General features: G+C 38.7%; 1 protein-coding gene across 1 annotated transcript in view; it reads left to right on the forward strand.

The window, feature by feature from the left end:
- Positions 1–896: 896 nt before the first annotated feature.
- LOC308248223 (sodium channel protein type 3 subunit alpha-like) overlaps positions 897–21374 on the forward strand; it is a gene marked incomplete at its 3' end in the record, with an annotated part of 38197 nt that continues 17719 nt past the window's right edge. Inside the window, exons 1-2 of the mRNA XM_080668262.1 lie at positions 897–1162; positions 18297–18464. The remainder of the gene's footprint in view (positions 1163–18296; positions 18465–21374) is intronic.

A 21374-nucleotide genomic window follows, 5' to 3' on the forward strand; every position in this document is an offset into this window, starting at 1 on the left:
TGCTTATGTATTGTGTGCTTCAATATTCTCATAAATAATATTTTCTGAAGTATTTTAAAGATATAGACATATTACATAACTGCTGAGTTGTCTCATGTAACATAAATTTCAACTGTTCTTTGTATCAATACACACACCAAAGTAATCCACAGATCTAAATTATCTAGGCCTCACTGAAGTTTACAATACTCTTCTACATTCAGATGTTATTTCTTGTAAATGTTTTACCAAAAAGTAATTTTAAAAGACTACCAGTGAAAATGCATGATATTGTTCTCTTTTTTTTTAATCCTCACTCAAGGATATGGTTTTATTGATTTTTAGAGAGAGAGAGAGAGAGAGAGAGAGAGAGAGAGAGAGAGAGAGATAGGAACATCGATGTGAGAAACATCGATTGATTGCTTCACATATGCACCGTGACTGGGGATTGAACCCACAACCTTTTGGTGTACGGGACTATGCTTCAACCAACTGAGACACCTGGCCAGGGTTACGCTGTTCTTTATAGAGTCAGATTACTTACTTAGAATTCATTCTATAACAAGCAAAAGTTTTCAGGCCACAAGAGTCATGATTTCGCAAAACTTTACAAGTAGAGTGTATAGTAATCTAAAAAACTAATTTTCAAACAGAAACTTGTAGGGCTTTTTGTTGTTTGTTGTGCTACTTTATGGCTGAATCAACATTGTAAATTTATGAATATTTGAAAATATATTATGAGGTGCAAATAATTGAGTATGCAAGAGAGTCTCTTTGTACATACTCACAGATTGTTTTACTTCATGATAAAGAATAATGGGGTTGTTTTTCCTTTTATTCCATTCTATGTGTCTACCAGCAGATGGCGGTACCACGTTGGTTTCTGTCAGCTTTTTTTTTTTTTTTTTTATTTTTTTTCCTCAAAGCTGTTTTCTGATATATGTTGGGTACCATAGAGTGAATCTCAGAACAGGAAGCGGAGGCATAGCAGAGAGGATTCTGGAAAGGTCCCTTTGTGTTTTTGTCCACAGAGAAAGCAAAGAAAAAAAAAACACATTGTAATTAATTTGTAAACCTCTGTGGCCAAAAATGTGAACAACTGCAAAAGAAGGCACACTGCACTCTAACCATCTTGGATGCGGGGCTTTGTTATGCTGTGATCCCTAAGGCTCTCTTTCATCAGGTAAGCTGGCAAAACCTTTAATTATCTGCACCATAGAATCTGGCTACCACATCATTTTTCTTATTTTACAATCATCTTCAAACTGCTATTTTAACCTAATGTTGTTTTAATGTAAATTACAGAAACCAAAGACATCATTTGATGTGTAAACTGCTTACTATTCCTTTCTCTCTCAATAAAAATAGAGCCTCTGTCTAGAAATGGTGACTTATGGTACAGACTAGGCATTACTGGTCCCGTGTTTCAGAAACATGCAGATGTTTGTGATTCATTGTATTCAGAGACAGTATTTTTTATTACATGAAGCTAACCTAATGGATTTTATGGCTGTACATCTCTGTTTAAATGTCCAGTGTGTCTAGTGCACAGTGAAACTGGAACTATTACTGTGCCTTAGTCTTTCATTTAACAGCTTTAAAGAGGCATTGAGTATAGGGAGTGATAATAATATAGAGGTGTTTGGCTGTTTGAAACACATTATCTTTTTTTCTAAAAATCTATTCTCACTGATGGAAGAAGATCACCAATACTAATCGTTAAAAAGATATTTAACTTTATAATAATAAAATGATGTCTATATGCTCCATAATGTGCAATTTCTTTTATATTTTGATGTTTATTTCTATATTAAATAGTTACCTTTTAAATTTATTGACTTAAAGGGTATTTATTATATCTTCTTGATGCATTGTCTCATAAGCTTGAAACATTTCTGTTTTTTTCCTTTGTAGACTTAATAATTGGTTATTATTATTATTACTATTATTATTAATTACCAGGGAGAGCTGCATGAGCAAAAAAAATAATTTACTTAATCTATATTTTCTATAGTTTTCTCTAAAATATTGTATAGAGTAACCACAAATGCATCATTCAATTAGCTATCACATACTTAGAATAAGAAATTATTGGCAGAAAATCTATAGGTAATAATTGAAAGAAGGTGTTTAAATATCTTAAAGTTTTGTGTGTTTTTTAATATAGCAGGTGGTGTAGTGTAGCATATGAGGACAAAGATGAAGCATAAGTGACTGTAGGGATTTGCATGGAAATATTTCATCACAGTCACTTGAGTAGTAAGTGCCCTGTGTGAAATAAAGACCTCTGATTTCAGCCTGGCTTCCCAGTCAGTACTGGTCAAAAGGGCCTAAAAATAGAACTCAAGGCCTCTGCTCTAAAAGCAATGGTAATTTTTAATGATATAGCAAAAATACCGATTTCTCAATGTTTTAAAATGAGTAACAATAATACTCCTTCTTAAAAAATTACAAAATAGTGGATGCCTCTGAGAAAGCCCTGGGTCTTGTATATTTCAGAACTTCTACCGTAGGATATAAACAAAACTGCTTCTATGAAAAGCGTTCCCAGAAATGGATGTTAATTGACTTGTGTGTACTGTACGTGCCGTGCCTCTCTACAGGTGACCAAATGTAACTTTGTTCTGTGTAAACACAAGAGCTGGTCTTGATTGAACTGTTTTACATTTATGAATGGATGTTTACATTTGGCCCTGAATGTTGGCAGTTTTGGGGGGTATAGTTTCAATAATCTCTTAGTTATTTGTCTATCTATGAAGTCACAGTGTAAAGAGCTGATGTAGACAAAGTTAGTCATAAAATGTTTTGATTAAATGTATATCAAATAAGCTTGTATATCTTATTCTTTAGAAAAAGCTAATAGTAACTGCATAATACTGTAATTTATTGATGCAATAGAAATAAATAGGTTGAATACTGAGATGGAAGTCTTGGGTTTTGGTTAAGTTCTGCCACTAATGAGCTTTGTCACCTCAGAAAATCTGACACCAAGTATCACTGAAGCATGTATTCCTTGCCTGTAAAAGATGAGAATTTGAATCAAGGATATATAAGATATATAAGGACACTTTTCAGTTTTAAAATTCTATGGTTCTAATTTATCTGGATTTTCACCAGTTTATTTCTCAGTTTAACTGGTACATCTTTGACTCTTACTGTGTTGTATATTACCACTAATGGTACGCTAAACATGGGGATAGAGACGTCAAGGGAAGAGAGATGTTTTAAAGGTCCTTGGCCTGTTCCTTCTGTGGTGCTAACAACTAGGAAGCAATGTGGAGAAGTGGTTAAGAGCTAGGGCTGGCAGATTGAATCCTAGCTCCACTATTACTTGACAAAGTATTTAAACTTTCTGAATCTTTATTACCTCTTCTATAAAATAGGCATGACAATGCCTCTGATGCAGGAATGTGTAAATAAAATAATGTCTGTTCTGTGCTTATTTTATATCCTGAGACATGATTAAGTACCCACTCTCTTGCCATCCAACCCCCACCAAACAGAACAGGTTTTCTTGTTATTATTGGTGATGATGGTATAATATCTTCCACCACAACAGGAAGGCTAGAATGAAACTGCCAAGGAATTCTGCAGTTGAAAAGTGAATAATTCTCATCTTGGAAGAGTGCCCTTGCTAAAACAATAGCAAAATATGTTCCCTGTAATAATGTCAGTTAGTGCTAACGTTGTGGACATTTCCTGGAGAGTTTGTAGAACTCTCATGATATCTTCTAGAAGAATGTTCTTGCCCAATGGCATACATAGACTCCACTTAAAAGTTTTTTTTTTTTTCTTTTTAACAAAATGGGGGCAAGGGACTTTATTTCATTTGTGCCTTAATAGTATAGACCAATTAGGCAAAAATCTTCTGTGAAGACTCACAAAGAAAATCTAGGTTTCACCAAGAATCACATTTAAATGCCAAATAATTTCTACTATGATCATCAAATTACAGAGCCTAAATCCCCCAAATAACTGCATGTGTTGGCTGTGTGATCAACTCACAAGCTCTCTACTGCTTAAATCCTAATAACGGTAAAATAAAAGGTGGAAGGGCCCACTGTGCCTGATGAAATGGTTGACATACTGCAAATTCCTGTTTCCCTCCCAAGGTTTTCTCTGTGTGCAGCTTTGTGCTCTTGACAGCTATGTGCTCCTGGGATCTTTGGGAGCTAGAGCTGGGATGTTCTCTTAGCACCCCAGGCCTCCCAATTCTTCCCTTCAACCACCCTGGGCCTCTTTAAACTGACTCAAGTAACGGTGCTGTCAGTTTCATCTTCATGGCAGCCACGATGACTTAATGGGCTCATGATTAGACAGATCTGAGATGGCGGAAAGTTTGGAAGGCTTAAAGAATGAGGGTAAGGTTTCCCAATTAGACAATGCTTTGCTTGGAATTTGTTGCTAGTTCATTTTCCTGATACTAGGTCTCTCCTAGCCCTTGTGATTCTTTATTTTTAGGGTTGAAGTTAACTGAAAGCACTCATAACTATAAGCATATTAAGACAAATGTGTTTTTTCCCCACCAAAGAATGAACATGTGACTAGATGGTGAAATTTCTTGCCATGGGTAACTGGGCAGGTTACTTTTTTCTCCCTGCCATTCATGTATAGAAACACTGTGAACTAACTGAAGGTTGTAAATTAATGTTTCATTTGTCATCTAAAAATATATTATTCAATCTACCTAATATTGATGGATGTTTCACCAGTTTTTCCAAATGATGAGAATGAATTACCCACCTACTCCTGAAATATAATTCAGGATATTAACAGTATACTTCTGTACTTTAAGGACCTAGTTTTAAAATTTAGATTAATTTTAATTGTAAATCATCTTTATTTCCACTTGAACTTTGGCCATTAACCATTTTAATGGCAATCGTTATAGAACCTTGTATCTGAACTACTACTTTGTGAGTTAGATTGTTCTTTGGAATAGTTATAAAATTTGGGAAGGATAAAAGCCAATTCTATTGGCGCTTTGGGTTGCAAGTTCACACATTTATCTTCAATTGGGAAACTGCTTTTTAGTTCAGCTTTACCTAATATTTTTCACTCTGGGATAAAGTTAACCCATTTTTTTGGATACATTTTAATAGGATATATCAAGTGTAGATACATATTTCAGAGCAGAATATTGCTAATTGTAGTTTACTTGATAAAACAGTAATAAGTAAAATCTTGCTCTCTTGCTGAGCAAAGACATGCATTGTCCTCTGAACTGCCTGAGAGGCACCAGCTCTTTAGGATCTGAAATCTGAATCTACACTCAGACACATAATTCTTTACAATTTATATAAATACCTACTCAACGGGCTACCACAAGTTTTAATATGCCAAGTAAGTGATTGATTTTTTTTATAGTCTAACCTCTTTTCTTCAGAATGTCAAGCGATAAAAGATCAATGGAAAGTATTTTAAAGAAGTTTCTGCCCAAGATAATATGAATAGAGAACAACTGCAAAGTCACTTATAAGCAGTGCACATAAACATATGCTAGGAGGTGGTTGTATAAGGGAATTCTCAGGGGTTGTTTTAGTTCAGAGGAATCTTTTGAAAGTCTGGAGTTATTTCTGTAATAAGTGAATTAGGTTTTCATCCTTTGGAGACTGCATGTAGGGAGCCCTGCATGTGATTAAGCTCTGTGCTGGAGCAAAGTGAAGGAAGTGACGGGCCTTGAATTATTAAGTATCGGTTTAATATTGTTTTATTCAATGGGTGAATTTAAAGATGGGAAGTCACTCTTTAAATAACTCTGGCCATTTTCTGCCAAGAAGCTCACTTTTGGGAATTTTAATATCCTGATATTCAGAATATACTTTATTCTTACTTGAGTTGTACAGAACACTTTGTCCTTTTCCTTTCCCAAGAGTTCAGATGGGAATAATTCACTGACTCTCAGTTCTCATTGCTAAATGACGTTGTGCTTCTGCACTAGAACCCCAAATATTCTTGCATAGGGTTAATGAGACACATTATGGGTTTAAGCCTGTATTTGAGAACTTGTCACCTGTTTGTTAGTTTCTCTGTCTCCTTGGTGTTTTTACTTGTGACATTTATTTTTGTTCTCTTTGTAACTTATTTTTGTTCTACCTAAACAAAGTATTCTGGGCATTTTCTTTTCAAGGAACTTATATTGTGATTGAAAATGACCCTAAGAATAAATTCTCCAGGAAAAAAACACTCAAATTTCTACATGAGCAAAGCAGATAGGAAAAATAAGTGAAGCCAGTCAAGGTGGGACTAAGGAACTCAACAGCTCTTGCTAAAGAGGAGGAGCTCTTTAGGGCCAGAGAGATGTTAAATCAAACCCTTTCTCTGAAGAAGCTAAAACTTCAGATTTTCATTAGGAATCTCCCTCTTGTTAAATGTTGTCATCTATTTCAAATTACTTACAACACTGGATAAGTCCAACAAAACATACCTACAGGCAGGATGTGGCCAATGGATTTGGGGCCCGTTTTTTGTTTGTTTGTTTTGTTTTTGTTTTTCCCTTTTCCAATCCAACCAGTACTTTCATCAATGAGGGAAAATAAATCTCATGAAGAAGAAATGGCTTAACTGTTTTTAGAGGCATAGCCACTGGGACTCAAGATTTTTTTTTCTTCTACTCCAGGCTCACCCAGCTGCCCACCATTTGTCAATCTCTTTCATTTCAAATCCTTGAATATTCTATGTACTTCTTTTCCCCCCTCACTGATATTTACATCTCCAAACTTTAGGGGATGCTCCCTAAAGGAATAGTTCCCCATGCCTTTGGTTGCTTTTAATGCTTCCCTTCTGTGGGTATCTTGTTACTGATATGTTAGTTGGTGCAGTATATAATATTCTCACTTCTGCCCTATTCTGAAACCATTGAAATTTGTCTTTAAAACTTGAAATTTAGAGCAAACATATGTCATTTAGCTATAACTTTATGACATATAAACCATATGTCATTTAGGTATAACTTTTACTAATAGGATATTTACATGTCCTTGAGTCCCACAGGGTCTCAAAGTCCTAAAATATCTTTAATCATAGCCAATAATGATTACAACTCAAGTAAATCCATTCTTAATATTAGTTTTCAACAACTGTATTAGGCTTTACTATCAATCTTTATATATTTATAGTAGTAATTGAATTATGTTATTACATTAGCATTGGAAGAACAGACAAAAGTATAATTCACAATCATATTGCATTCTTTCTATTTTTAAAAAATTTATCTTTATTATTGAAAGTATTACAGATGTCCCCTTTTACCCCCTATTAACCCCTCCACTTCGCCCATGCCCCCCCGCCCCAGGCCTTCATTGCACTATTGTCAGTGCCCATGGTTTATGTGTATATGCATATAAGTTCTTTGGTTAATCTGTCCCCCCTCCACCTTTCCTCTGAGATTCCTCAGTCTGTTCCACATTTCTATGCCTCTGCATTTTCTTTCATTGTATAAAAAATTGGTATTATTAGATAAAAATATATATCAAATATATATGTCTGGAATGAGAAATTCTTGGACAGTAAATGGAAAAACAATAAAAAGCAAAATGAGAATTGAAAAAAATTAGATTTTTAAAACCTCACTAATAAAAATGACAGGAGGAACAGATAGACATGCAAACATTCTGAGAGAAGACAGAAAGAGGTAAAACATGGTAAGTTTATTCAGTGAGTGGCCCACAGCTCTGGCTGCATGTGGCTATTGCCTGCAAAGCTAAAACAGAGCAATGCTTGGCTCCACCCTCACCAATTGAATTAGATCCTCTGGGCTGGCCTGTGCATCCGTGTTTGTTTAAAAGCTCTGCACGTGTAGTTCAAATATGCAGCCAGGTTTGAGAACCAATTGACTAGAGGAGGGCAGAGAAAAATAAGAGAACCTAATGGGAGCTTATCTAGAGAAGTGAAAATTAGTTGAGAAATTAATTCCAAATTAAATTTCTTTAAGTTACTAATGAGTGAGCCCATGTTAACTAAAGAGACTATGCAAATACTTAAGCAAATAAAAAATACATTCATGTCCATTTCTTTCTTGTTTGAATAAGCTGGTATTTATTCTATATGTGTGAGCAGTTTTATATTTCAAATTGTTAATTTCCTACCCTTAACTGTATTTGAAAGTTGGTTCAGCTGCTTATGATATATTTTGCAGACTAACAATACAAACCATTGTGCATACTTGGAAATAAGCATCCACAAACTTCGATTTGTAAAATCAGAAATACGCCCTTTTTTTCATTCTGTGCCTTATGAACTGTTTCTTTGAAACTTGTTTTCAATAATCAAATAAGAGTGTCTACTGAAAAATAATCTTTGGCTGTCCAGGTCAGCCAGCTGGAAACAAAACATTGATTTCTAATTTTTGAAACTGCAATTGTGGAATATTCAGAGAAAAAGCAGATCTGTAAACCAACACATTTTAAAAAGCCAAAATGGATTTAAAATGTATTTTCAGAAAGTGGTATTTCTCAAAAAAAAAAGAGAGAAATGAATTAATCTAATAGGTAAGTGTAATTAATAATGAATTTCATTTCTTAAAAGGAATTCCTTTACTAAGGTGACTCAGCTTTTTCAACTCTTTAAGGAGACATTCGTTGGGTTAACACCCCAGTTGTTTCCATCTTGGTTTCTCCACAGTCCTTCCCACAGCTGAGGATGATACAGTGGTAGCCTTTAATAAAATAATCTTCTTTGTCCTTCAGGGCAGATTGTATCCTAAAGTCTTTCCTAGAGAAACATTCTTTCATATTTCTACTTAACTATGCTTTCTTCATGACCTCTACCATTCTGTCCACCTGGTCAGGAAAATGATCACTCTGTAAAAAGGTCTATTAAATCTCGGGAGGAGAATATCCACATTCTGAAGCTGAAGGGTCGGTACATGTGTAGTAAATACTAGGAATGCAATGGTATGTTTGAGGCTAGATTCATGATGGATGTCTGTGAAGCAGTGATTGGGTTCTCAAAGTGGGATTGCATTATTTACTTACATTTTACCTTTTTACACAAAGCACTTAGGTAGTTTGCAATGAAAATATAAAAAACAAACCAGTAAATGTTAATAAGAACGCTTTTTGACATTCTTTTGACAGAGAAGGTATGCTTTTTTGAAGAAGGGTCACCTTAAATTATTCAGTCAATGTAGAGAGCAAAATATTTATTGCTGATACAACCATTCCCTCCACCAACATGGTGACAGCTGTGAGACTGACTTAATTCCTTGGGGAAAAGCATTCCAACTTGTTATTTAAAGCATTTAGTACATTTTGAAAAGGAAAAGAGTGATGCTTAGGAGTAAATAAAAAGTGGCAGAGCACATCCGAATCATGATGCAGATCTCTATGCAAATTAAGACAAGAGTTAAGATGCACCACCAAAGCCACAGTAATGACCTCTCTCTTAGACATTTGTTAGACATGTTGTTTACTTGGTGCCTTAAAATTACCCTGAGTCACTGTAAGACACATTTCTTTAAAATACCCATTAAATGCAGTCTAGTGGTACCATGTGTCAGATAACAGTCTGTGAGATCAAATTAATCACAGAAGAATACATGGTTTTCCCACCAATCCATATCCCTCAGAAAAGCTACATTTGAGGAATTTTATGCATGACAAAAATACTTATTTACTTAATTTCTTTCTGAGTAAAAAATTTGAAGACTAAGTATTGAAGACAAAAAAGGGAACTTGATGTGGGAACTATTTGTACTTTCCAATTTATTTCTATTTTTTTCTAAACCTAGAACTGCTCTAAAAATAAAGTCTATTAATTATATTTAAAGGTGGTACACTTAGTCATAAAAACTTAAGACACTTGTCAAATGGTACCAGGAATGTGAACAGAACCAGCTTGTCCCGAGGAGACCCAACAGGGACAAGTCCAATACATCTTTGTCAGTCCAGGCCTCGGCTTGAAGGGCTCAACTCTGCATGAGGGTACGCTCCCTAATGCCAAACGAATGCAAGGCAGCCACTCCTGAGGGATCAGAGATTATTTTCAATCTTGGGATCTGCCCCAAAGCCTATACCTCACACCCATTTTTTCTTTTTTTTTTTAGAGCACACCTAAAAAAAGAGATCTCGTTGAGTGCATAAAATTGCATGCAAGAACCCTATCCATACGGACAAAAACATTTCTAGTAGAAAAAGGATAAACCAAAGCAACAAAAACAAATACATAAATAAATGTGGGACACTTAAGGAATGAGTGTATCGAATGCCCTATTGTTTGACAGGCAATTTTACCAAAATCCTGAATTATCCATGTCCCTGAGGAGTAGTTTAGGTGGCACACTGGAACATTGTAGGAACGTCAGAAGTTCCAGTTCCATCTTTTCTAGAATCTCCTCCCTTCAGCTCTTCTTATGCTTCTCTTCATGACTGCGTCCTCTCCAGCAGGATCTTACTTGCTAGTCCTCAGTCCTCGAAGCACGGGAAAGACAAGCACCAGTCTTGGCTCTCATTAGCTGTTGGTTGCTGCAATCCCTGTCTGGGGGGAAAATTACATCATTAATTTCCTTTTACCTGTAGCATCCGGCCCTCCTTTAGCCTTAAAAGAATTGATCTCTGAACAGGGTCCCTCCTGCCTTTACATGCGGAGACCTCCCACCTTACCTTCCTGCTGCAGTGAGTGGCATGATAGGCGTCTAGATCAGGGCAATGCACACAGGCCCTTGCTCTGATTTTGGTGCCAATGATGCACCCAGCTGCTGAAGGAGAACACAGACCCTCTGTGTACTGAATTTCAATTCTATAAATATATATTTTCATCTAGTCTTTCCTTCAAAAGGCCTTATTTTGGGGGGAATTAACCAAATGACTTGACATATTTCACTGAAAACTAGACAAAGTTTTGTCAGTGTTTTTTTTGTTTTTGTTTTTTTTTAAACTGCTATTTGGTAGGATTTCCCAGGTGAGAAGATTTCTGATACTATAATTTCATGCAGAAATCATGTATCAGAATTGAATATCTAGAGTTAGAAAGAATTCAAGGAATAGTTCTTTTCAGTAACCAACCTTCCAGCTATCCTCTATTCAAGGCATTCCTATTGACTCATCATAAACACCATTTATGTTTAAAACTAGCAAGTCCCTAGTGCACTAGAGGATTCTGCATAGGAAGACAGCCTCTGGTAGGTATAGCATAGCCTAGCTCAGTCACATCATTAGTCAGTATTCAAGTACCCTTGTTGTTCAGAGCATAAGGTTATTGCCCTGCCTCAGGTAATTCCCATAAGGGATAAATGTTGGAGTCTACCTCATACAGAGAGCTAGAGCCTGGGCATTGGACTAGAGTTTTAGAGATAAAGGACACACTACAAAAGAACTAGTCAATTTCCCTCCTCACTGTCTCTTTTACAAATGTGGACACTGAACATCAGAGGTGCTGAGTGTTTAATATGTCACAGCAAGTGTTGGCAAAGACAAGTCTAACATTCATTTTACCTGAAGTGCAAGTTTCATTCCTTTTCTTCTGTTTTCCTTCCCTTCTTCCTTATATTTTCATTAAAACTTGTTTCTAAAATGATGGGGCCGGGAATATTATACTGTCACCGCCTCACAGTGATCTGATTCCCCAGCACTATTACCATGTATTGTGGGACATGCTTGGTAAAGAAGGCCCCTCAGGTGCTGGGTTCTGGCTGGTGAAGAATCATGTGTGGCTGAACATCTGCCCCACCTGAAACCACCTGTGTTCCAGCTGCCTTGACCACTAGCACTGATGTGAAGGCGGTGATTACAGCCACTCAGCTCCGGGCTGGATAACGCTCCATCCTTTGTATTTTAAACCCCAAAGGAGTGCAGGAAACTTGTCAAGTAAGCACCACCATCTTGAAGTAGCAAGTTGTACCTCAAGATCCCTGTTCTCAAGTTCCCTCAGGTTGCCAAGTGAAAAAGGCCATCGACTCAACCCTGGGTTGTGAAAACAGTGCGCTGTCATTTTGATTACAGTCAGTAAACAGTCTGTGGTTGCCTGGAAAGAAATTGCCTAAAGCACAAGCACCAGCAAGCAGTGGGAGAAACACGGCCCAGGGCAACTCAGAAGGCCATTATGGCCGAAGCAAAACTGATGTGAGGGTAGGAATGCGGATCAAGGATTGATTATTGGGCTGAGAATGCTGTTTGCTTTCTATTTGTCATGATGCCAACTTATTTCAAAATAGAAAGCTTCCTATAAGTCTGTTGTATTCTGATTTAAATGTCCTTTCTGCTCCACATGCTCATGCATGCACGCACACAGATGTTTGCTTATGGACAAAGGAGCATTTTCACTGTAGTGTTTCTTCATCCAAAATCCTATTACTTAAGGACAAGAACAACAATCTGACCAAATAAAACTGAGAATTAATCAATCTAGAGAGAGCTGCAGTGCTTTCTAGAGCATCTCAGACTAGGGGCTCACCTCCTTCCTTAATTCATGAATTAGTTTACGGGTTTGATCCCTTGGAGGAGGGTGAAGGAGTAGGAGAAAGGTGTATAGTAGACCAGCATTCTTCAATAGAAATATGAGGCCAACATAGGTACTTAAAATTTCTAGATGCTAACTTGAAAAAAATACAAAAGAAATGACATGCCCAAAACATTATCATTTCAAAATTTGGCACTAGGAACATTTCAAGCCTTCAGCTACTGCACATGGCCAGTGGCTGCCAGGTTGAGCTGGGCTGTTGTAGAATTCATTTTAAGTAGTTGTATGCAACAGATATTTAATAATGCCTGCATACTTCAAGGCTTATAGTCTACCCAGGAGAGACAGAAAATGAGTAATCAACATAAATAAACAAATTATCCTATATAATAAAGAGCTAATATGCAAATAGTCATCACACCCTCACGCCATCATGCCATAACAGCTCAGACACTCAACACTGGGGAGAGAGGAATGGGGACCACACAGGCACAAATGAGCTCATGAGAGAGGAATGGGGACCAGTCAAGCTGTGGCCTAGGAGAAGAACAAGCCGCCCGCCCCACGGTCCCTTGCGCCTGCGGCTGCGGCCGGCCTGGGTGAAGCCGGCCTGAGTCCCGGGTGCCTGTGGCTGGCCAGAGAAGGGAATCCTGGGTCCTGGGCGTGGGGTGAGGCAGAGGTGGTTAGGGGTAATCAGGCCGATAGGGGAGCAGTTAGGGCAATCAGTCAGGCAGGCAGAGGGGTTAGGGGTGATCAGGCAGGCAGGCAGGCGAGCAGTTAGGAGCCAGCGGTCCCGGATTGAGAGAGGCAGTTGGACATCCCCTGAGGGGTTCCAGATTGGAGAGCGTGCAGGCCAGGCTGAGGGACCCCCCCCTGCCCCCGCCCCGAGCACAAATTTCATGCACTGGGCCTCCAGTATACTACATAATAAAGTGATAAGTGCTTTGGAAACAATAGAGTGGGATAAGAAGCTGAAAGAAAAGCATAGCAGGTATCTTTGAGAAGGTAAACTTTTGCCAAGACTTGAAGGAGGTCAGGGAGTTAGGCATTCAGCTGTCTAGAGGAAGAGTGTTCCTGAGAGCCGGAACAGTGTATGTGTGCTTGGCTGGTGCAGAGGACAGCCAGAAGCCAAGTGGGCTAGAGAGGAGTGAGAGAGGCGGGGAGCAGGAAGAGATGAATTTAGCTAGGGAACTGGAAGGCTGTATCATAAAGCCTTATAGGCAACTGGAAGAAGTTTAGCCTTTTCATTGGGTAGCCTCTGGGCTTCTGAGCAGCAAAAGAACATGATTTGATTTCTGTTTTCCCCAAATCACTCTGACTGCTGGGTGAAATGAGGCTGTAGGGGAGTCAGGCTGGAAGGGAGACAGTGAAGAAGCTATCACATGCTTCTGTGAAATACTGCCATAAATCATTCCAAAGTTCCGGGTTTGGAGGAATTATACCACAGAACATTAAATGAATGAACAAATGAGGCAGGAGAAGCTGTGATTGTCATCTTTGAGAAATCATGAAAATGAGAGCAATATATCCAGCTGGTGTGGCTGGGTGGTTGAGCATCAATCTCTGACCAAGAAGTTGAGGTTCGATTCCCGGTTGGGGCACATGACAAGATTGAGGGCTTGATCCTGAGTGGGGGTCATGCAGGAGGCAGCCAATCGATAATTCGCTGTTACTGATGTTTCTATCTCCCTCTCCCTCCTCTCTGAAATCAATAAAATTATATATATATAATGAGAGAAATATGACTAGCACATATGTTTCTAACTTCAGAAAACCTTTAATTCTGAACTCTATAAGCCAGTCATTGTCAAAGTGTGGTCCTGGGCCAGTGGCAACAGCAGCATCTATGTGCTTGTAGAAATGCAGAATTTGGGACCTCTCCCATATCTGCAGAATCAGCAACTCTGAGATGAGACCTGACAAGCAGTGGTTTAACAAAAAGTCCTCCAGGTGATTCTGATGTTCAGTTTTAGGGACCACTGCTTAAAAACTCGAATGGTGAAACTAGATGACCTCCTGGGTGCAACATTTTTAGAGTGAAGGCAGAATGAATTTTATACAATGCAAAGAAAGGAATCCCAGATTTTCAGTTAACATGACCACCATGAAGCCTTTGGATGGTCAAACTGATTCAGGAGGATGTCTGGAGCACCCGGAGCAGTGGACGGATGGTTTGCTTCCTAGACAAACTTCCAGTATTTCACTGCATAACATCTTGGTGGTTCTTGATAAGGGCCTCAACCCAGATGAGCAGCTGGTAAAGTAAGACTATTTCAGACATTGAAGCACCAACCCGTGTTCCCACCCAGACAGAAGGCTGCCCCTTCCCCAGGGGAAACGCTGCCGGGACCTGCTGGGGAAGTCTGGGAGTTCCTTGGCCACAGCTGTGGATCTGCTGCAGCCCTTGCACAGAGCCAAGTCCCTGGGGTTTCACAGCCGAGTGCATGACAGAAATGGTTTTGAACTGGAAAATTCTGAAGCAGGTATATCATGCTGTCAGCATAAAAGAAGATAAAATGGAATGAAAGGAAAAGAAAATAGCATAAATGGCCCCAAATAGTTAAAGGATAAACTAGAAAGACAAAATGATGGTTTAAATCAATGGAGCTGGAGTAAGACAAAAATTTAAAATGCTTTAGGGACTAGAACATTTGAAAGGATAAATAAACTGTCAGGATAAAATAAAGTAACACAAACTATAAACAGTTAAATGCATCTCTTAAAAATTCAGTTGTTGATATTAGTATCACAGTTAGCAGCATCTATAGTAAAAATAAAAATGGGTGAAGAAAAATAAAGTTAAAACAATTTTGTCCAAGATTCTCTAGTGACACCCACTCTTTTCAGAGCAGCCTCTGTCATGCTCTTTGAGCTGTCACTTCCTCGCTTGTGGCATGAACTTCCTCTTAATTTCCCAGTGCTGAATTCTATGAAGGAAATTTCAGAGGCACACTCTCCATTTGGGGGGAATTCTCTAGTTCCAACACTTGTATTAGATAATCTGAAAGTAAAGTTTCTGAACCATTTTATCTCACCACTTTTTAAATGGGATTGACTGAGTTTGATTTTAGCCCTCAGGAGAAAATTTATTAGATTAAACTTTGTATTTTTTTTGTAAAATTAAATTTAAGACATCTGTTTAGCAATGTTATGTAGTGTCCCTAATGTTATGTACTAAGCAAAATTTCTTTCTTCAGTTTAGTTCTCAGAGGAAGTTTTTCTTTTTATATACTGCCTTTAGGAATTGTTTGTTTGTTTTAATTGTGATGCTTTTTAAAAAACATGTTTTTATTGATTTTTAGAGAGAGAGGAAGGGAAAGGGATAGAAAGATAGAAACATCAATGAGAGAATATGATCATTGAATGGCTGCCTCCTGCACGCCCCCTACTGGGGATTGAACCCCCAACCCAGGCATGTGCCCTGACCAGGAATGGAACCTGTTACTTCTTGGTTCCTGGGTCGCTGCTCAACCACTGAGCCACACAAGGCAAGGCAGGAATTGTTTTTGTTTTGTTTTTCTAAAATAGAAAGGAAAATATAATAAAAATAAAAGCCTTGTGATCTGGCGCACTTCCACTTGTTCTTACTTACTGGGAACATTAGAGCTGAATCCCAGCCTTGATTGTATAAAGCACCCATCTCCTATTTCCAGGAACCTCTACTCTTCTCCTTCAGAGCAGTCTTCTCAAATTGTAACCCATGTGCCACCTGCACCAGATTCATTTAGGAAGTTTGTTTAAAATGTAAATTCTTGGGTCTTGCCCCACACTGACTTTTTTGGAGTCTCCAGAGATTGAACCCAGAAATCTGATTCTTTAACAAATAGCCCAAGTGAAGCTCAGAACTGCTTTTAAGAATCCCGATTGTCTGTTAACTCAAGGCATGCAATTTTATATTATGGTTAATCTGTAAGCTATGTTCTGCTTTTAAAGAGCTACACATCTTACTGAGACATATGCAACTTGAAATATGAGGCCTAAAGTGGATCATGATGCCATACACAGAACTCACAGCTATTTCCCATGGATTCTTGGAATTGGAAAAAAAAAAATCTCTCCCATTTGGAGCCCAGGCTATAAGCTATATTTTTCTGATCTGCGAATCAGTGATTTTCAGTGAGCTCACTGATGCTCAGACGCGAATGGTGAAGCTAGATGACCTGAAAGACTCATTTCAATGTTAAAACCCTGGGCTTCCAAGTGTTTTCAAGTCATGGGAATAAGAGCGAGAACACGGGCAGATGAGAACCTTCGGGAATGCTTTCTCCAACTCCACTCTCCTGCTCCTCCTTTTCTTCTTAGTCCCTCTTTGATGTTCAGCCTTCCTTACCTCATCCCCCTCCATGTCCCCATACTTTGGTTATTTGACATTATGCTCGTTACATATGTCAGGCTGGAGACCAAGCTATTTAAAACCCAGTTACTTGTGTGCTGTGAGGAGAAGGGAAGTAACATTTATTAACCTGTGGCTGTCAAGAAGAGGGAACTAACATTTATTGAAAGGCTATACACTTATTTAATAATTTAATGCTTTATACTCTAATGCATGGGTCTGTTTGATAGGTATTATTAGAGTTATTATCATCTTATAGAAAATGATAACTATAGTACTATTGTTACTATTATTATCACCTCTAATACTATTAAAACCTCCAGCTTCTATGGAAAACCTACTTTATACCAGGTACTTTGCAAGTGTCTTTACATATGCATATATAATCTCATTTAATTCTACCACCAGCCCTATTTTGCTGGGTATTATAACCCCCATTAATAGATGGGAAACTAAAAAGTAGATTGGTTAGGTAACATGTTCAATGTCACACAGCTAGTGAATGGCAGAGACAGGTCTGTGTTACCACAAAGTGAAAGGTGAAGGAGAAGAGGCAGGGCCAGATCATAAAGGCACTTGCACACTTTGCTACACTGACTACAAATCACTGATGGACAGATTTTTAATAGTGGTAGGATACATGTTTTAGAAAAATCACTCTGATGACAGATTCAAGAAATGATTGGTGGCTTAGGAGTGAGTTCTCATCAGGAGTCAAAGATTTTTTAAAAGTATGAATAACATAAAAAAGTGAGATTTAATGTACTAGTATTTTTTGTCATAGTAAATTATAAAAGAAAGCTTATTGGTGAGAATCCATGACCAGTTATGGTTATGGGCATTGTATAAGTGAATTAAATAAATATTATTTTATACATCAATTGCTGATTTTAAAATTACTTATATTCTCCTTTGAAATAGTTACCAGTTTAACTGGGCTAAGCCATTGCTAATGGTTATAGCTGATAGGAATATAACATCAGATGGTTATACTGAAATGGATTCTATGCCTTGGTTTAGTATCCTGGTTTTTTCACCTTTGCTTGACTAAAGCTTACTCTTAGAAGCCATTGAGTACAGTTTATTGGTCTTACCTTACTCATATTATCATATAGGGTTTTAGGTAGAGAGGAAGAGGAGCTGAAAAGGAACTAAAACACTGTAACCACATACTCCACTGGTCTGCTTCTTTGGTCTTTCTGGCATTTGAAGAAAAGAAACAAAGGGGAAGTAAAGAGGGGAGAGCAGCGGGGGAAAGTAGGAGGTGATGAACAGGAAGAACACTCTGGACTCCAGTGTGCCTTCAGAAAGAGTGCCTGAATCAGTGCCAGGGGAGGAAGGAGAGCCCACCCGACCCAGGACCCTGGCGCTGGTTCCTGGCCCCATCCTTCCTTGAGCACCCCAGGGGGCACTGCTGACAAGGGTCAAACAATCTGCGTGGCATCAGGCCTACGTTCTCGATCTAGGGCTATGAGTAAACAAAGTATGAAAACCCAAAGCCAGAGCCAGAGCCAGAGCCAGAGCATCCAATTCAGTCCAAATGCCCAAGACGCTGGACTAACTTCACCTGTGCTCCCTTTCTACACAGACCCTGGAACAAGAACGCTGACATCAAGCCTCATTAGAGTTCCTCGGAGACGAGATATCTGTCAAGGAGTACTGGCTTACTGGGGCAAAAACACAGAATCTCTTCTAGGGACAGTATACGACAAATGAGATAATTCCCAGAAGTGGCCTGGAGCTCCTCCGGAAAAAGGTACTGTGAAGGTGCTTAAACTACTAGTGGGTATAAATTTGTGTTTGTGGAAAGTAACTAAAATCTCTATTAGCTAACAAGGACAGTTAGAGCAGAACAAAAAGGTAAGCGTAGATAGGGACATGGCAGAGATGATCTCAGGAAATGGAACGATGCCAAGGGCTCCTGATGGGAGAAAAAGATGAACCCAACTTTTTATTTTGTTTTCTTTTTAAGAAAGATATCATCCTGTATATTTAGTAAACAACCCAGGATTGTACTTACTTGCATTTCATTCTATTTATTTGGCAACTGGATCCATAGCTCACCATTTTTCATGGAGTGAAAGATATCCAAATATGTGGTTAGTATTTGATTGTAAGCTGGCTTCTGAACTGGCCAAGTTTTTGAACCAACAAGGAGTATTTATTTGTTTGGTATATCAGCTGCTGCTCACTAGGAAAGCTGTCTAAAATGGTCTTAGTCAAGAAGAATGTTTATTGAATGTAACAAGCAGTGCAGAGGTGGTGTGGGTCCAAGAACTGAGTGATCCATCCAGAGCCCATGGGTAGAGCTGTCTCTGTGATCCGCTGCCCTCAGTGTGTCAGCTTTGCCCTCAGAATGTCATCCCTTCTGATTGTAAGTTGGAGTAATGCCACGTATCATATCCCAGTGCAATGAGGTCCAGAAGACAGAGAATTCCGTCTCCGTGGTCTCCTTCTTAGCAGTGAAGAAGCCTTTCACAGACACCCACATGGTGGACTGCTCACCTTTTGTTTGGCCAGATTTGGACCACATGCCTATTCCTTAACCAATGATTAGCACGGAGCTCTGAAGTGGAATGAATATTGGGGAGCTGAACAGACAATTTCATTTTGCAAACACACAAGAGAAAAAATCAGGAGCTAATGAAACCAGTAGTTCTGACTTGTTTATAATTATGTTGGCTTAATTGTTGTTATTAGTTAGCAGTTGTCTCTCTGAGCTTATAGCTGTCTGGTAAGAACAAAGTCACAGGGAACTTCATCTCCTGGAAGCTAATTATTTCCGAGGTAAAAATTGTTCTGAAGATGGAGATGAGCTCATGCTTTCATAGAGCTATTTCTTTCCAGGGGCATGACACTGAGTGCAGGTAGAGAAAAGCAGATGTAGATTCTCTTATTAAGCACTGCTGCTGCAGCCACTCCCACGCACTGCCGGCGCGCCACCCTGCTCGCACCCGCTGCCGACCCGGAGCGATTGGGGCTGGCGCAGTGAGAGGGTGGAAGCAGCGCCTGCTGCCCCAATCGCCCCTCAGGAACAGGGGGAGGTGGAGAAGCCCTCAGGGGTGATCAGAGGCAGCAGCTGCTGCTCGCAACTGCTGATGGCGACCAGCAATTGGGGCAGCACCGGGTGCCGGCAGTGAGTGTGAGCAGCAGCTCCGACTCCAGCAGCAGGTGCGAGTGGGGCTGGAGCCAGCAGCAGGTGCAAGTGCCAGGCAGGATCGCAGTCTGTGGGAGCAAAGAATTTTCAGTAACCACCAGAGGCTTGCCCTGATGACAGCGACTGGTGGCCCCACCTTGGTCTGGCACCCCTGCTCACCTGCTCTACCATCCTGTTGCAGCCAATGCCTGCCATGTTCCGCACATGCCCCTTGGTGGTCAGCACACATCTGCCATTCAGTCTATTTGCATATTAGAGTTTTATATATATAGATTAGCAAGTCAATAAATAATATTTATGTCTGGACAGTCATAAGTTTAACTAATAGGAAAGGAACAATGGTAGTGAAAGTCTAGATTTAATTTGTATTTGGCCATGGAATAGTGCTTTCTTTTCTATACTTACTTTCTCAATAGGTCTTTTCAGACTAGGAGGAATGCTGAATTCTTTGACACCACAATGACAACAAGAGGTACATGACATAGGAGAAAGTGGCCTAGGCTTTTAATTTACCTCTAGATAACTCCAAAGTGCTGAACATACATATGAACATGAATATATTAGAAGTGGATTTTATTTTTGATATTCATTCATTCATGTTTGTTTTATCTTCTATATTAAAACAAAGGTGAGGATTATATTGCTATATTTCTTAGGTTGCACCACCCCATTCATAACATGGGGTTCTATACATAGCAACCACCCAATAAAGTAGCTAACTTATCCTAATTCAATTTCAGAAAAGGTAAACTAAACATATCATTTTGTAGGCTATTTCCTGAACCAACTGGCTCCTTGACTTATTACTTTTGTAACATTGATAAGTTATCTAACCTACCTGCATCTCGATTTTTTGATCTGTAAGATGAGAATAATAATAATACCAACCTCATAAGTTTATAAGGGTGATTAAATAAGTTAATATTCATAAATTACATAACAGAATGTCTAAGACACAGTAATCATTCAATGGTTTTATCTATTATTATTTAATCTTCAAAGCCACCTAGTTAGCTCGGTACACCAACCAGGCATTATTTCAAAACTTTTGAAATATTGAAAATAATATTTAATTCTGCTTTGGAAGTGTGTTCAATGGTTATCATAATGTGCTGAGTGCTCTCTGTATGCCTGCAGTAATATATGATGCTCTCGGTCACATGCTGCCTGAGAACATATGCTAAATACTAATACCTGACAATTATGAACCCAAAATGAAAATTCCTTTTGAAAAAATTAATAACTTTTTTCTATAGGAGGGTGATTAATTGGTTCATCCTGTCTTTTAGATTATGTCCTTCTTTAATAGTCACTTTTGTAGATACCAAGAAAACACAGCATCCTTGCCCCAGTAATTGACCCAGACTTTTCCTGTCAACTCACCCTCTCTCCATCAAGAACACTGTAGATATTTTCCCCTAATCTTTCAAGTTATATGACACAGAGCAACTTTCCATCCTTGAAGATGGCAAATTTACAGCCTCTGACATAAATTTGTTTCCATGGTAA

Source organism: Plecotus auritus (assembly GCF_963455305.1).
Source record: "Plecotus auritus genome assembly, chromosome: 5".
NCBI lineage: Eukaryota > Metazoa > Chordata > Mammalia > Chiroptera > Vespertilionidae > Plecotus > Plecotus auritus.